Source organism: Pezoporus occidentalis, unplaced genomic scaffold (assembly GCF_034315485.1).
Source record: "Pezoporus occidentalis ecotype Australia unplaced genomic scaffold, CSIRO_AGI_Poc_V1 ctg196, whole genome shotgun sequence".
Taxonomy (NCBI): Eukaryota; Metazoa; Chordata; class Aves; order Psittaciformes; family Psittacidae; genus Pezoporus; species Pezoporus occidentalis.
In genome coordinates, this window is record NW_026913811.1 from 536,321 (window position 1) to 552,863 (window position 16,543).

Sequence of the window (16,543 nt, forward strand, 5' to 3'; positions counted from 1 at the left end):
TCTTTTATTTTCTTTACTTTTCTTTTTTTTCGTATTTTCTTTCCTTTTTTCTTACTTTTTTTTCTTATTTTTCTTTAATTTTTTAAATTTTTCCTCTTTTTCCTTCTTTTTTCTTTTTTTATTACCTTCTTTTTATTTTTCTCTTTTTTCTTTTCCTTTTATTCTTTTCTTTCTCTTTCCCTTTTTCTTTTCATTCTCTTTTCTTTTCTTTACTTTTCTTCTTTTCTTCTCTTTTTTGTTTTTTCTTTTTATTTCTTTTTCTTCTTTTGTCTTTTTTCCTTTCCTCTTTCTTTTTCTTCCTTCCTTTTTGTTTTTTTTCTTTTTTTTCTTTCTTATTCTTTCATTTTATTTTACTTTTAATTTATTTTTCTTTCATTTGTTTCTCTTTTCTCTTTTCATTCTTTCTTTATTCCTCTCCTCTCCTCTCCTCTCCTCTCCTCTCCTCTCCTCTCCTCTCCTCTCCTCTCCTCTCCTCTCCTCTCCTCTCCTCTCCTCTCCTCTCCTCTCCTCTCCTCTCCTCTCCTCTCCTCTCCTCTCCTCTCCTCTCCCCTCCCCTCCCCTCCCCTCCCCTCCCCCCCTTCCCTTCCCTTCCCTTCCCTTCCCTTCCCTTCCCTTCCCTTCCCTTCCCTTCCCTTCCCTTCCCTTCCCTTCCCTTCCCTTCCCTTCCCTTCCCTTCCCTTCCCTTCCCTTCCCTTCCCTTCCCTTCCGCTTCCATAATTCCTTCTTTTTCCTTCTTTCTTTCTATCCCTTTCTTTCTTGCTTTTCTTTCCCTTTCTTGCTTTCTATCTCTCTCCCCATCCCCCAAGGTTTGATACCCCTTGCTTCCAAAAGCCTACATTTTGAGATGTGACTGTTTTTTCTTGGAAGAAGGCTGATCACCACTCAGGTGTTTTAGGGTTTACGGTTTTGGGGTTGCTCTATTATCCTTTCCTTCCTTTTTTTTTTTTTTTTTTTTAAAAAAAAAAAAAGAAAAAGAAGTAATGCTGAGAGACAAAGAGGTAAATTATCTGCCTTGGCGTTGATGGTATGTCAAAGATCGCAAAGCCCAGGCGCTCTCTTCCTGCGAAGAGGATGATTTATAGAAAATTGCAGGCAGAACACATGCACATTCTGGCAGCCGTAAAGACAGTCCCTCCCTTTTCCTTAATGTTCTTTTATCAGCTTCTTAGGAGGTGTCCGCTTCGTTTGTCTGCATGAAACCAGTAGTCTTAGTAGGAATCCCAAATTCTGATGTTTTTTCCCCTTTTCCTTAAGAAGGATTCTCTAAATCCAACAGTGCTCCTGCACAGATTTTATTCTTCCTCCTGTTTCTCACAGCACTTGTTTGGGGCGAGGAGGGGGGGAGCAAAAAAAGGGGAGAGAGGAGGGAGAAGATCTTTCTCCTATTTAGTGATTAACTTGCACAGCTCAAAGAAAGAGAAGATTTAATGGGAGAGATCCTGTCTGCATGCTTTGTACTCGCAGCAGTCCTGTGGATGGGAATATCAGAGAATGCATGGCTTTAACATTTGACTAGTACCTGGGCAACCAATTTTGGTCATTTTATTCCATTGCTGTTGTTAACATTTCTGCATTTGGTCTTCAGCTGAGCTGGGAGAGTTCAGACAATGAAGTTCTAACATGCCTAACCTCTCCCAGAGCCACTAAACCTGGACTCTTTTAAGAAGAGCATCTCAGCTTCACTGCTCACATAAAACTTCCTCAGATCATGGGACGGATCTCCCACTTCATCTGAACCACAGACTTTGTGGTTCTAGTCTCTCTTTCACCCATGCAAACTGCTTGAGGGCTCAGGAAAGCCCAGTGATGTTCCAATACCTGTCATGCCCTTGTGCTCAAACTGATTTTGCCTCACTCCCATGTATTGATTTACTGAGTCTGCACGTAACCCCTAATCCTCCTCTCCCACTTCCCCCCTCCTCCCCCTTTCAGTGCGAGACATAACCCTAGAAAGAATCTGACCTGGTGCTGTAGGAAGACTGAAGAGAGGGGGTGGTGTATGGAGCAAAAGAAGTAGCTGAGCACAGTGCTTAATAAAAACGAGACCAAATAAAAATGCAGGCTACAGCTGCTTTGTCTTTGCCTGCTTGCCTCCATCACCAAGATACCTTTCTTTGTGAGCCTTGATCGTTAGTTTCCATGGTTTAAATAATCAGTCACAAAGGAGCAAACAACTAGGTGTTGGAAGACACAAAAGTTATTTTAAGTAGAAATCTTTATTTTGCAGCCAAAAACGTTTCACCAACATAGGAAGTGCTTTTGGTGATCAGTAGTAGAAGCTCTCTTTTCTCTTAAATGCTTGTGAGAAATAAAAAACCTGGAGATGACTGTCTTTATTTCCGGGAGTAGACTTCAAAATACGTGCCAGAAATGGACAATTCGAGTGTCCTTTCTCCACATCAAATGAGAGCTGGAAGGGGGATTAAAAACCAACCACGTGGTAGATCTGGTTTTATACTTTGCAACCTCCAGCTCCATTTATGTTCTTTACCCTGCTCAGGGAAGATTAGCCTCTAGATGGATGTGTCTGAGGGATCACCTCAGGGGCAGATCTGCATGCAGAAACCGGTTTTTGCCATGACTGGAGGAGAGCTATGACCTAACAGAGCACTCTATCCCAGCGGCTGCCCGAGCATCGCAGGAGCTGCTGAGCGATCCTGCACAGGAAGCTTTGTGAAGGCAACAGCTTGGAAGGGGAAGCTCTTCAGATCTTTACCCCTTCTTCTCCTCCTCCCTGGCCAGTGAGTGATTCGGTGTCCCAAACCTTAACTTTTTGTTTCCACCTTCCTATCTTAATCTCCTTCATCTTCAACACCTCCTCCTCTATCACTACCATCTTCTCCTCCATCTGTCTGCCTCCTGGATCTCTCTCTTGTTTGCTTGCTTTTCCCCCTCCTCTTCCACCTCCCTCCCTCTTTCTTCTTGCCTTTTCCTCCTTTCTTTTCTTCTCTTTTCTTTCTCTTTTTCCTCCTCTTCCCCTACACGTTGTTGTTGTTGTTAGAAAGGATTCTTGCACCCCCTGGTGCTCTTGCGTTTTGTGTGGTAGGAAAGGAGATTGTCTTCTTTCTCTCTCTCCCTCTGGTTGCTCATTATTCAGAGAGAGACACAGAGGGTGAGTGAGAGAGAGAGAGAGAGAGACGGATATCTCAGGTCATCTGCAGCTGCAGCAAACCAGTGAAGGAGAGAGAGAGAGGGAGAGGGAGAGAGGGAGAGGGGGGGAAAAGCAGGGAAAGATGGCGATCCTCCATTGCTGAGACCTGGCAAGGAGCACATGAGACTCACAAAACAACTTCCACAACAATAACAAGAAGAAGAGCTAGGCAGAGAGGAAGAGGAGAGGAGGCAGCAGCAAGAGCAGCAGCGCCGGGACGCTCCCGTAAGTTCTTGCAATTAAAACCCATCTCCGGTTTGGCATTGGAGAGATCATCTCTCGTGTGTGTGTGTGCATATATATTTATTTGTTTGGTCTTTTCTGGCTTTCTTTCTTCCCACCACCTTCCCCTGAATCCATTCATTCGGTCAACGGAGGAAGGAGGAGGAAAGAAAGGAAGGAAAAAAAAAAGGGGGGGGGGGGAAGAGGAGAGGGGAGCAAGAGCGGGGTGTTTTGTTTGAGGGAGAAGTCTTGCATGGAGGAGGAGAAGAGGAGGAGGTGCTGGTGGTGGTGGTGGTGGTGGTGGGAGGAGGAGGAAGGCGGTTAATTAATTTTTTGTTGTTGCATTAAGGCGGGGGGGGGGGGGGCATATGGGGAGATAAGTGAGATATCAGCCGAGCTTTCGGGGTGGGGGGTGCCCGGGAGGATATGTGTGTGTGCGAGGTCTGGATGGTGCTGTGCGTGTGGACTTGGATCAGATACGGGAGAGACACGGAGAAGAGAAAAGCTCCGTGCTGGCACGACCCAGGCAATCGGGTGACCTCTTTCTTCCTTTCTTTCGTTTTCTTTCTTTCTTTCCTTCTTTCTTTCCTTCTTTCTTTCTTCCTCTCTCTTCCCCTTTCCTTCTCTTTCTCCTCATCCCCTCGCTGCCCTCCTTCTCCTCTCCGTTGGTGAGGCTGGTCCCTCACCCCGGTTGGTGGTGCCCCCACCGCGGCTCTCCTGGAGTTGGGATGCGGGGGTCCCCAGCAGCGTCGGGGCTGGGGGGGCTGGTGGTGCCCGCAGGAGGTTGCTTGGAGGAGGACAGCGTTCAGCTGGAGAGCAGGAGCCATTACACACGCTTGTGCTCTCCTTTGAGAAAAAGAGAGTGAGAAGGGAAGAAAGGAGAGGGAAGGAGCCCACTTCTTCTTGCTCAGTTCCCCGATGTCCCTACCTTTAAACCAGGCGAGGGAGAAGGCGCTTTCTCCCCTGCCCCTTTCTCAAGCACCCGGAGTAGCTTGCTCTCTATCTCTCCCCTTCTTTCCCTTTCTTTATCTCCCTGTCCTCCATTTGCAAGCTGTCTGCTTTGGTTCCAGTCCAGGCTCCACAACACAAAGCTTCTCCTCGCTCTCGCACACATGCACACACAGAGTCTACAGGCTCTTTATGTCTTCTGGAGTAACCTTCTTCTCCCTCCCCCAACCCCCCCGCCGCTCCTCTTAGCATTGTGGTTTCTATTCTCCACACAGATCCTCCTGGAGGTTCATGTAGTTGTGATGTGATAGGATTTCTCCCCCCCTCCCCCCCCACCTCCCTCTTTTGGGGGAGAAAAGGAAAAAGTTTTATTCGTTTTTCTGGTGTTTGGAAGGAGAGAGACCATCAAGTTTTTGAGTGCTTTCTGGTGCTGCTTTTGTGTGTGTGTCTGTGGGGGTCTATTTGTCTCATGAAGCTGCTTGCATGTCTAAGAGGAAGTGACTAGTTTGGCAGAGAGCTGTGATCTGAGTCAGGTAAGCCATGTCATGTTCTCTAGCTCCACCAGAAAATGGAGGAGAGAGAGAGTAGACAAAGCTGAGATGGGAAGTGCTCCTAACATCGTGGATGTCTCTCCATGTTTTGAAGCTTTGCTGGCAGTAGCTGGCTTAATCATGATTTTTTTCCCCTAAGGTTTCTTTCAGTTTTTTCAATGTACAAGATTGTGATGGGTCTTCTCTCTGACTTCATGCTATCAGGAAATGAGGATTGGAGGAAATTGCTCAGATTCTCCTTCACACAGAGAAACACATCCTCAGGCTTTTTGCTTATACTTCCATGCGGAGGTCACCTTTATAGATATTTTTCTTTGGTTAAAGACCACAGAATTTAGAAGGTTGATCAGTTGGCCAAAGAAATAGTGTGTATATACATGTATTAGTAGATGTTTAAAAGCATTTGGAGGTAAGTGCTCACAGCTTGAGGCTGCTCAGGTTCTTCCACAGAACATCATGAAATGTCATTTTTTTTTCTAGGTGATGATGGTGATGCCTGATTTTGGGGATTTTTAACATCTGATTTTCAAGAGCATTCCTTCTTTTGGATGTATTTTAAATTAAGATGGAATATTTCTCCCTACTCACAAGGTTGCATTAAAATGATATTGGCAAGCTTTTAGTAGGTTCCTCAGAGCATCATAACACCTAATTTCTCTCGGGAAAAAAACCCAAACAATTTTTACAGCTGTCTTTTTGGTGTCTTTAAATTATCTTTTCACTGAAAACTTATGTCAACATTCTTGTTATAATTTTAATGTCATTATGGAAACCTAAGATCTTTAAAGTGAGATAGGAGTTGAACAGGAATCTGTGTACTTTTTTTCTAACCCACCTTTTAATCTGAATTCATTTTTAGTAGACTCAAAACAGACTCCACTCTTTTTCCACCAACCTAAATTTGCACATTGGTTGCATAGTAGATGCAGTTCCTCAAAAAATTCAAGCTAAATGCTGAAACACATGAGGGGTATACTGAAGTGCAGTGCTACTGAGCTTGAAGACACAGCTCCATAAAGTTGTATCAATACTGTTCATGCATAAGTTACTCTGAAGAGTTTAAGAAGGAGTGTGTTACATGCGGGAGGTGTTAGTGATGAGTTAGGGAGCCAGTGAATCTGAGTTGGAACACGCTCCCAGATGTGCAAAAAGAACAGAAAGATTTGAGGATTGCAGTGACTGGGGATGAACTTGAGATCCAGCGGTTGCACAGTTAACATCAGTGCCCTTGCTGAATTTTTGCTATGGAAGAAATGGTTTAATATGTAATCTAATATACTTGGGAAGGATATAGCATTATCAGCTGTGCATTTCTTGAGTTCTGGTTGCTGATATGTCACCCAAAGTACTGAGATACTGTGGTTGTCTCCATCTTTCAAACTGGGCCATGGAACATACTATTTCAGGTATGTTTAATCTGACATTTTGACAAAGAGGCAGGATAACTGTCTTGATTTGGGTTTTGGGTGGTGTTTTTGTATGGGTTTGGTTTGGTTTGTTTTTTTTTTTTCGCCTGAGGTGGTGTTCTCTGACGCATTTTGTGATCTCTGCACTGGTCTAAATGAACAGCCACTGAAGAAACAGAACAAGTCTCCACTGACCTTTATTTGTTTGGGTCAGATCCTAAATATCCATACCCATGTGAGATGACTGTATGCAGTCTTCTTGGGTATCTGCTTGTATTTCACAGTTCAGAACTGTGAATCTCCTCTTACTCCTTGAGAGGTCAACTCAGTGCTTGCACTACAATGTGCCCTGCAGATACATTGTTCTCAAACATAGCCTGTGCAATCCAAGAACAAGTTTGAGAAGATTTAAGATGAGGATCCTTGTGGGAGGGCCTCTTGCCCCTTTCTTGCCCTAGAAAACCAAACATCATTGCAATAGTTTGAATGGTGCTATTTGTATGGGGAGTTTCTTTACTGTAAGACAAAACCAACTTTAGAGAATGATATTCTTTTCAATGATGTTTCTTGCTGTAGCTCTGCCCAGACAGACTGAAGTTTACCTTGCTGTTAAAGTACTAGCTTACTTAGTAAGGGGAACTTACTTCATTTTTAAAAACAAAGCCAGTAAAACCCATCCAACCAATCAACCCAAAAACAAACCAATGAACAAAAGAAATAGAACCAACCAAACACCACCACAACAGCACCTCTCCCTACAAGTCAAAACTGATTTTTAAAGGTCTAGAAACAAAATCTTAATTCAGGAGATGCTGGTGACCTGAATGTTTCTTGTAGTCAGGCACAAGTTTCTTCATTTGGACTATGGCTTTCAATTGCTTTTGATTTGTGGGCACCCAGAACTTCCTCAGGGTGCAAGCTCTAACAGAAACTGTATTCATAGCTTATTCTTCAGTATGTAAACTTGGGGTTTTTAATGACTTCTCTCAACCCCATTAGATGCAGTCTATGGACCACTGCTTTAAATAGGTTTAAGCAATGGTTTGATTTTGTTATGCATGCAGTTTTACTAGGTTCATAGTGGATTACATTGTTGAGAAATTTAAAATGTCATGTTTATAATTTCCTTCCATAATTTTAAAGAATTATTTTGTTACAAGAGGAAACCTAAAAATATGTTGTATATGCTTAGACTGTGAAGAACATGAGTGCATAATTGATGCTGGAAATGGAAAGTAGAACAAATGCAAGTAGAAGAAGGGGAAAAAAGAAAAGGATCAATTCAGTAAAGTTTATAACAAATTCTTTAGTGTTGTGAACTTTGACTTGAAGGAGGATTGACTATAAAGACATGAGTGACTGAAAAGAGAGTTGATAAGTTGATAATTGTTGGAGAAAAACTGTGTTCAACATGCATGTCTGGACATCTGGCAGATGTTACTCTGGGCCCCAAGGAATGGACAAGTTTAATTTTAGACTTAAAAAGGAAATGGGAAGAACTAAAGTCTTATAATAGTACAACTTACAGTTTGAGGAAAGTTACTTCAGAAAAGCCCAAAGATGTCTCTTGAAATCTGGTACTCCCAGAAACATGTCTAAATGAATTTTTCCTATTGAGTTTTCCAATTATTCTAAACAACATATGAAGAGTTACAATATAAATTGAGATTGCTCCAGTTTGATGTTAACACTTTCTCTGTGTGGTGCTGTGGATGATTTCTTAGATTGAGCAGAAGAACACTGCTTTGTTGTAAAAAACTGCATAAAAAGGACTTAAAAGAGTGAAACTGGTGAACAGCTGTGTAGTATTAATTAACCAACACTGCCCTCCTATGAAGCTAACTTAGGGACAAAACCTGTAGTATCCCCAAACCTCCAGTGAAATAGTGAAAAAAGGAGTGATTTGAAGAAGCATGTTGATACACAAAGGAGATCCTGTTTTGACAGATCAGGAAAAGCCTACGAAGGCCAGTATGTCATTGTGTCTTTTCAGGTATTTTGTTCCCTCGCCCGTTGTTGTACTTCCAATCCATTGTAAAATAATATAAGTGCTCTCTTCACTAATATTTCTCTATTTCAAAATTAAATAATGTATTTTGTGAACTTGTTCTGGATGAAAAGAGTCTGCTGCTAGTGCCAGAAATTTATGATTTGCTTAACTTGTATACCTGATCAAAATGTGATCAAGTGTGAGCTTCTAAATTGCTGGCTCCACTAAAAATGCTGAACTTCATCGGTCTAAATGCTTGTTTGCTTTTCAAACAGTTGTCTCATTCTAGAGTTTTCGAACAGTTGTTTCTTCTAAAGTACTAAATAGTCTATCCAAAGGAGTGCGTTTAATGGAAATCTTTAATACAGGTAGTGTTAAAATAGAACATGGGCCCATAGGAGGTGAACAGGAGGTTTGTGAAATGTTGATTGAGGAGGGCATGAGAAATTCCATGTTACTCTAAAAAGAGTAAGAATAGCTTTGAAGGAAAACAAAGAGTATGATGAGAATGAAGGTTGCTTAAACATCTGCTAACCTTTCAGAGAGAGGAACTTCAATTATTTAATCAAGAGGTGCTGGAGAAGGTGGTGTGATGCAAGTCTTCAGCTGCTGGCAGAGACACAGTTTTAACATTGTAAACGGTTGAACTTCAGCATGGCACTTCTCCAAATGAGTTGACTGTTGAAAATAAAATGTTCCAGAAGAACTGGGAGAACAGGAAAGAAGTTAAAATAGCATGGTTTATATGCCAGTGCTGAAAGAAGAAAAGGGGGGAGGAAGGGAGATAGCTCAACTTATGATAATTGTCTTGTTGGTTGTAGCGAAAAGGCTTTAGTAGAAGTTTCCAAATGAGAGGACTAGATTTAATAGACTGCAGTCTTCATTTGTGTCCTGAGTTTTGGAAGTATTCTTCTGCTTTCAACTTGTGTTTGGGAAATTGAACTCATAGGTAAATAAAAAGTCACATGAGGTTGTTTTGGGTTTTGTTCCATCTTGTTCTTTTAACTTTAAAACAATACCAAAGATCTGAAGTCTGCTCCTCATCTCGAGTTTTATGAGGCTGTGCCAGATGTTGCAGTACAAACACAATTCTGAAGAGATTTGAAAGGGGGGTTCAGATGGGAAAAGGGGAGTCTACTTCTGGTGTCATATATTTGAAACACAGGGTCTTATGTACAATTTGTGTGTGTGTGTGTGTGTGTGTGTGTGTACTCTTCAGCTCCTCAGGAGCTGAAGATCTTGCTATAGTTGTTTTGTTCAGCTTGAGGCAGGATATGTTACTGCAGTAACTCAAAATATGCTTGCCTGATCACTCACTAATGGAAAGAACTTTTCTTTAAGCAGTGTTTGGAAAAGAACCTTCACTCAGTACTGGTTGTGATTGCTTTGTAGTCACTTTTGAAACACATAAGTTATCAGAACATCAGTCCCAGACCTAATAACAGTGCTATGCATTTTATTTCCAGTTGATCTGAAAGTCTCTTTGGTTTTGGCTAGACTTTGTGATACAATTATGGACCTCCACACCAGCTGTCTAGAGAGAATACAGTAGGTTTTTGGCTTTTGCTAAAAGCAGCTTTTTGGGTAGTAGATGGAAAGATCCCTCAAGAAAAGCAATCAGTTTATGTTTATTTGGTAATTTAAAGAAAATGGAGATGAGACATCTCAGGTGGTGTGATCATTCTTGAATGGAGTCAAATACAGTCTCTTTAAGAATACATGTTTAATAATGTCAGCATAAAGAGCGGTAGGCACAGCATCAATGTCACGAGTGATTAGGAAGGACTTACTGAGAGCTTATCAGGGTAGCAATCATTGCAAGGCCAGTGTGTTGAAGACAAATAATTCTGAGAAAACATTTGATTCACTGGACTGCTCTATTAATTTTGAACTAGTTAAAATAAGAATTCAGTTGTTAAAGCATGTTTCCTGTTACTTCTTGGTGGAAGATAAAATAATCAAATTTGGATTAAGCAGAAAAATAGAGAGATACTTCATGCCTTTGGGAGAAGAAGCTAAGTGTTTGCATGGTGTGCTTGTGTTTTTTCTTCTTTCAATGCCAGGAATATGCAATTAATTATTTACTAGTCATAATGGTTGGTCAGCAGCACTGGACAATGTATCGTATTTACACCACTTGTTACAGGTACAGGCTAGACTTATGCTGACCTGAAGATTAAGAAGTGGGATGTTCAGTGATGGCATTACTGTTCTATTAAAAAGCTCTGGAAAGGGGCCTGAGAACCCCAGCTGCTGTCGTGGTGAGGAAGTCAGGCCTTCAAAGGATACAAGGATTAGAGTGTCAGGAAAAGTAAATGGTAGCATCAGCACAAGTAGAAAATAGGCAGAGCTATTCAGCAAACAGAAAAGTAGGCTAAGGCATGCCATAATTATGTGTAGTGGAAACTTGCTGCTAATAGAGCAATTGCGTGGGGTAGAGAGGCAGGAGAATGATTTTTCAAGACAAAACAAAGCAGACATTGCAGAGAATGATATAGGAAGACTGGGGATTCGGTGTGCTTGTGATAATGTGAAAGAGAAGACTTCGTTTTGAAAGATGCTAAAAATGGAATCTGCTAATGTTCATGTGGTCACTATTTCCGTGGCCTTGTAGGACAATGGGGGCTTCTTTGCATTGGGTGAATTAGCAAACTCTTCCTTCCCGCCTGCAGCTCTTAAGGTTCAAATAGTACTGCTTCAGGGAGGTATCGGTAGCTGTGGAAAGACGGCATCACAGGATGTTCCTTTGGGAAAGAAGATTGATCATACTGCATTGGACTTTTGTCATGTAAATGGATTGAAAATACAAAAGCTACTTATCATAGGAGCCAGGCAAACACATTCCTCCACACGTTGTCCCTAGACCTCTTTCATTGCTGGCAAAGAAAAGAGCAGAATGGGGAATTGTGACACAGAGATCCTGTGCTCCAGCAGCCCATACTTATTTATCAACTAAACAGGGTAAGAAATATTTGTCAAATAAACATCTACGTATGCTGGAAGATTTTGGTCCAGCATGAGTGTGACGTGCAGGGTGGTGCATTTAACTTCCAATGATGTTGCCTTGCTGAAGACTTTAATTTAGTGTCTAGCTGGGAAAGGGATCATCAATAAAGGCCTTGCTATGGTCCAAATGACAGAATTTAGCTGTCTAATGATGCTGAAAAGTGTTTTGTTGTTTGTTTTTTTTTTTTTTCCTTTCTGCCTCTGTGTCGTTGATCTTAAATTGACAGTTTGAATAGATCCTAGATTAGAAGTTCTAGAGTGATTGTTCAAGGTGGCTTATGCTGGTGATGTTTACTTAACAAACTTTCCCTTCTGTGTTCCTTCCCTTTCCCTTCTGTGCTCCTTCCCTTCCCTTTTCTCTTCCATGCTCCTTCCCCTCTCTTCCCTTCCATTCTCCTTTTCTCCTCCCTTTCCCTTCCCCTTCTCTTCTCTTTCCTTCCCTTCCCTTACGTGTTCCTTCCTTCCTCTTCCCTTCCCTTCTGTGCTCCTTCCCTTCACTTCCCAGTGCACTCTCCAGTCTGGACTAAACATGTGAGGCAGCATGGAGGAGTGTTGCTCTAGAAGTGGATGCAGTGAATAAGGCATGATTGTTCATCTCTAGTGAGAAAACTGCTTCTAGAGAAAACTTAAGAAGGCCCTGTAATATTTATTTAACACAGACCTGGATTCTTGGAGTTTTAGGCCTCTGACAAAAAACTGAAGAGACCAAAGAATTAGTGTTCAGCCTTTGAAATTTTTGTCTTATTTTTTTAAAACTCCTTCAAGGATCCATCCCTCTAACCCAGTAAAACAGACATAATTGGAATTTAGCAGGATATGGGAAAACAAGATTTTGGTGCTGGATTCTGGTGTTGCATGTGTTGAAATAAACTAGTATGTAGATAAGAAAAGAAAAATCTCCTTTTGGGAGTAGTGCTGATGCGTGAGACTGGAGCAGACTTGCTCTGCTGTTTGCAAGCACTTGAGATATGTGAACTAGAGCTACCTGCCACTTTGTTTCTGTCACTGCAGCCATTCTGACCGATAATGTGTTCTCAGGTGCATTGCTGCTTGTGGTGAGTATAGAACAACTATGTATACTAGATACATATACTATATCTAATTAGTTTAGTTGGTAATGCAACAAAGTTTGGAAGGCAGTGGCCATAAGGAGTCATCATGTTTTCTTCTGTGTTATGTGACAAGTGCAACTGTCAGAAAAATAAATAAATGTCAATATGAACAAACTTGGAATGATTTCTTTCCTTATTCAATTGGAAGCTCTGAAGCTTTTTAGTTTTTCCCTTCCTTGTCTACATCTGGGTGGCTCTGGCTGCAGGATTTAGAACCTCCAGCACTGGTGGGCTCTGAAACTGTGCTTCTGTCATGCTCAGCTAAATAACTTGACAAGTGTAAAAATGTTAACAAATGGCTGATGGAAAATTGAGAGCAGCCAGACAGCACTCAACCTGGTTAATTAGCTTCTTGACTGCTGAATTGTTCCTGCCCTCTCATGGCTGTGGCTTGCAGCTCTGTGAGAAAGGGTTTGGGTTCCTGGCCAGGAGTGCATCCCCGAAGTTGAATTCATGTAACTTGAAGTCCTTGTGGACTGGTTCCTTTTGGTCTAAATGACCTTTTATCTTCTTTGGGGGAGGGCAGTGGGGAGAAAGAATATCAGTTTTCAGCTATGTCAGGTCATATAGAGGTCAAGTTCTCTTGTCTCTGATCAAGCATGTGGTGTAAAACCAGCCCAGTGTGCGACTGTGTACCAGGACTCTGTAGAAGAGGACTTTATCTGACCTTCTGGAGGTAGATATGACTGAAGGCCATGTTGTGAATCAGTATATATGATGACTCTGAACTGAGGCTTGCAGCATTTGTATATTTAACTCTTTGGTGGTGCTGGCTCCTGGTGTATTTCTACCTGGTAGGTTGAAAGAAACTGTTGTTTGTCAAGAACATGCAGATTTCTCCTACTAGTTATTCATACATGTGTGAGACCTTCTGAAATCCCTGGCTTCAAGGTAATAACTGTATTACTCACTGGAGCTGCTGAAAGAGAGTGAGTCAATATATTTGGGTCTCCCAGCTGCATGAATAAATGAGTAAACCTGAATTATTTTTAAATTATCAGATTGCAGAGGTGATAATATACTACAATGAATTTTCCATTCCACGCCCTCTATAAATGTGCTGCCTTCCTTCCACTGTGGAGCCGAGAGGGGAACACAAGATTTTCAGTGTGTTGGTGTCCCAAGAAACCACATGAAAACTGCTGAGGTCGCACTCAGAAAATGTCTTGCAGACCAAAAGCCTTCAGTCAGAAGTTGCTTGGCAAGGTGACAGAGAGATTGACCAAAGGTTGCATGTGGTGTGCTCTTGCAAAACGAACATGAAATGCTCATTGCCCTCCATGGTTCTTCAGTGCTTCCACAAGTTCACCCATGTTACTTCAGTGGTGTACAGGACTAGAATTTGCTGCTGGTATTCTGGTCTTATCTCTGAAGATATTTATTTTAAGAATTCATGTCTACATAGGTTTGTTAATACAGTACTGTAATATCAGATGGGCTGCTGAGACCTCAAGGGGGTGAGGAATCTATTTTTAGTGTGTTTGAAGGGTAGATGATGTTTCAGGTTGTGGAATGAGTTTCTGGGGGGCCTGTCACCATATACTGAAGTTTTGTATGTCATGGCAATGGAGGCCAGTCATATGAGGATGAGTTAGTAACTTAAATGGGACATTGAAAAAAAAAATGTTACTCTTTGGATAAATTTTAAAGATAGATGGAGCTAAAATGCCACACACTCTGTTCTCATGCTTGTTTCCTTGATGTCCTGAAGACATCTAATCCTCTTTACAGGTGAAATAAGCAGTCTGCTTAAGAGCTGAAGGCAATGCCTACTGATCTGTTGCCATCCAGATTGGAGGCTTATTCATGTCTGAGTAAGAATTTTAGTAATGGGTGACCAAAAGAGTGTTTTGATTGCCCAGGGGGTGTGAAGAAGATGATTTGTGATCTTCCATATCAGAAGTTAGTCACATGTGGGAAGCTGGATAATAGCAGTGATGTCCTATGTAAACATACTTGACACCCCAGCCTGCATAGAATTGGAGCTTTAGGTTGAGAAGACTGCCCCATATAAATTGCATGCATGCAGCAATCTGAAGAATGAATCCAGCCTTACTTTGGAAGCACTGCACTATAGTGGTAGCCATAAGGAACAAATTTTAGTGTTTTATTATGGTTAGATTTTATGTGGATTGGCTTCCTATTTTCTTTGGAAGGTAGTAAAACTGCAACTTTTACAGGATTTTGCATTTTGCAAAATCCTAGCATTCCTAGGATTTTGTTTTGTGTGCAGTCATGTACACTTTATTTATTTATTTAATAAATCCTCACTGCTACTGTTAGGAACATTAACAAAGGCTTTTTTAATAGGTCAGACCTCAGCCACCATTGCATTTTCTTGATACTGTAGTACATTTGGCAGATAATAGAAGACGGGCTAAAACCCTTGTATTGTAAAAGCCTATTCATGTGAATTGTTGAGGCGATCTGATTTTGAATTTCACTGCAGCTGCTCATGTGAGTAAATATTTGAAGATCAAATCCTCAGCTGCACAGACAAATTCTTGTGGAGTTTTCAGGGAGGTATAGGAAATATACATCTTGAATAGAAGATGCCCTTAGCTTATGTTGCTTCGTAATAACTACTGCCTACATACATGAGATGTTCATTTGTGGTTGCATGTGAGGGCCTGGTTGTAGCTGATTTGCAAGAGCCAGCAGGAGCTTATTCATTAGATAATTCTTTCACTTTCGTTCATATGCTCCTTTCCTTTCATTCTCACTTTGTATTTTGGCAGGGGGAAGACATATGTTATAAATACTCAACTTTGACTTCAACTAATGGTGGCATGTCCCTAAAATAAGACTTCATATGAGCTTTAGTGTGTTCTAGTCACAACATTCATATTACTGTGCTGTCTGTAGGTGATGTTCATGCCTTCTGGAGTCCCATCACTAACTGTGGTGGGTTTGGAAGCCATTTTTTTTTCACACTTCCTTTTTATTTTTGGGATAAAGGGATTGGTTTGAGTAGATACTAATATGGTAATTGTCTGTTCAAAAGAGAGGTGCTTTGAATCAGGGAAAATGCAACCTAGGCTCTTTATGATGACAGAAGGGTGAACCTTTGCATATGTGTAAATAATACAAGTTACTATCCATGTGGTTCATACTGCCATGGCAATTCATCTGGCAGATCATTTAAATATTTACTCCAAAAGACCTTGTTCTCTGTTGGTGTGAAGCAAATTTCCAGTTATTTTTAGGTCATTTTCATCTTAGCAGCCCTGTTGGAGATAAACCAGACACAAGTGCTGTAAATTGTCCCTGCGTTTTGGTAGAAATTAATAAAATAAAGTTTAATGGTTTGGTCCCAAGGGGAGAACAGACCATCTGGTTAACAGAAGGTTAGACCAAGTAATACAGTGCCACAAACCAACCCAGAATAGCTGGTAGTGTGTCCAGTTGCTGCATGTATCAAGCATTGAAATGGTGCTTTCAGATTTGCAGAGCCAGCAGTTCTGTTACCACTGCTGTGACGCAGGAGATAATTCTGTTGGGCAAGCATCAGCATGGGGGTGGATCTACAGTACAGGATGTGTAATGTCAACATGAAGCATGGGAGCTGGCAGTAAGAAGGAAAGCAGCCATTTCATGCCAGTGCAGGAAGCCTAAATAGATTTTTTTTTTCCCCTCTGCATCTTGTCCTTTTATGCTGCTTTCATGCTTGGTATTAAAAGATTACCTTCTGCTTTGTCATCTGAAAACTTCATCCCAGCAGGGCTTCATTTCTTTCTTTTTTTTTGAACCTGTTTGCTGGTTTTCTTTTCCTTTTTTTTTTTTTTTTTTTTTAAAAAACAAGTGAAGTGCACTCCAAAAGCATTTCTGATGGATTACAAAAGAGGCTGGGGGGAGGCTGAAGGGCTAAGCAGATCTGGAGAAAGACAAGAGCTCAGTCATGTGAAAGTCCTGAGCTTCAGATGAAGTTTCATTGTAGATCCTTTCGGCTTCAGTGCAAAGACAGTTTGTTCAAAGCTGTAACATTTGAGAACATTGTACTGCAGCTGCAAAATACAGAAAGGTATGAAATACTGCAAGTGATACTGTGTAGACTTTAAAACTCTGTAATTATTAAGAACCTGTAGAAAGCTATAGTAATTGCTTCTGCTTTCTTTGTATCAAGAATGTCCTATTAGAATTTCTGATTTGGTTAAAGC

At 41.2% G+C, this 16,543-nt stretch overlaps 1 protein-coding gene across 6 annotated transcripts in view; it reads left to right on the plus strand.

Annotated features, from left to right (window-relative positions):
• The first annotated feature begins 2,482 nt into the window (after positions 1-2,482).
• Positions 2,483-16,543, plus strand: part of ZNF462 (zinc finger protein 462) — a 96,558-nt gene continuing 82,497 nt past the window's right edge. For 2 of the 6 annotated variants that reach the window (XM_062617425.1, XM_062617427.1), the window contains exon 1: positions 2,492-3,376. The gene's annotated coding sequence lies outside the window, so the exon portion shown is untranslated. Of the gene's footprint in view, positions 3,377-3,810; positions 3,908-16,543 lie in introns of those variants that run through there. The other 4 variants (XM_062617430.1, XM_062617429.1, XM_062617428.1 and 1 more) reach the window with 4 other exon arrangements.